The sequence below is a fragment of the Rutidosis leptorrhynchoides genome, chromosome 2 (assembly GCF_046630445.1).
Source record: "Rutidosis leptorrhynchoides isolate AG116_Rl617_1_P2 chromosome 2, CSIRO_AGI_Rlap_v1, whole genome shotgun sequence".
In the NCBI taxonomy this organism is placed as follows: domain Eukaryota; kingdom Viridiplantae; phylum Streptophyta; class Magnoliopsida; order Asterales; family Asteraceae; genus Rutidosis; species Rutidosis leptorrhynchoides.
The window spans coordinates 351,188,330-351,189,312 of NC_092334.1; positions in this window are offsets into that span (position 1 = coordinate 351,188,330).

The window sequence follows — 983 nt, forward strand, 5'->3', positions numbered from 1 at the left end:
AGGGACCGGTTGGTCTCACCAGATGGTTCGAGAAACTTGAATCAGTATTCCGAGTTAGCAACTGTTCGGAGGACAACAAGACCAAATTTACTTCTTGCACGCGGCGCGCTAAAGTGGTGGAACACGTTAGCTCAAGCGAAAGGTATCAATGAGGCGTATGCTACGCCATAGGAGGAATTCAAAGCGGCTATGATTGATGAGTATTGTCCGAGGACTGAAATACAAAAGATGGAAATGGAATTCATGCAGTTAAAGGCCGTTGGGAATGACCTTGATAGTTACAACAGGAGATTTTTGGAACTAGCCATGATGTGTCCGACCATGGTCACCCCGGAATTCAAGCGTATGGAGAGATACTTCTGGGGACTCCCTAAGTCCATCAAAGGAAACGTCTCATCATCCAAACCACCGAATGTTCCCGAAGCAATGCGCATGGCGCATACCCTCATGAATCAGATTCTCATTGATGAGCTGGAGAAGGCTAAGTTTGAAGCTGGAAGTAGTGAAAAGTGAAAGTGGGATAATAATAACAACAACAACAACAACAACAACAACAGGGGGAGAACCTATGATCAGACCCCCGCTAAGAGACACAACAACGGTGGAAATCCCAACCCCGGCACAAGCTCTAACCCGAACTACAAAGGTACCCTACCGCAATGCAAGAGGTGTTACATGTAGTGACCCGAACTTTTCCATGTTTATATATATTAATTGTGATTGATATTTACATGATTAAATGTTTCCAACATGTTAAGCAATCAAACTTGTTAAGACTTGATTAATTGAAATATGTTTCATATAGACAATTGACCACCCAAGTTGACCGGTGATTCACGAACGTTAAAACTTGTAAAAACTATATGATGACATATATATGGATATATATATAGTTGACATGATACTATTATAAGTAAACATATCATTAAGTATATTAACAATGAACTACATATGTAAAAACAAGACTACTAACTTAATGATTT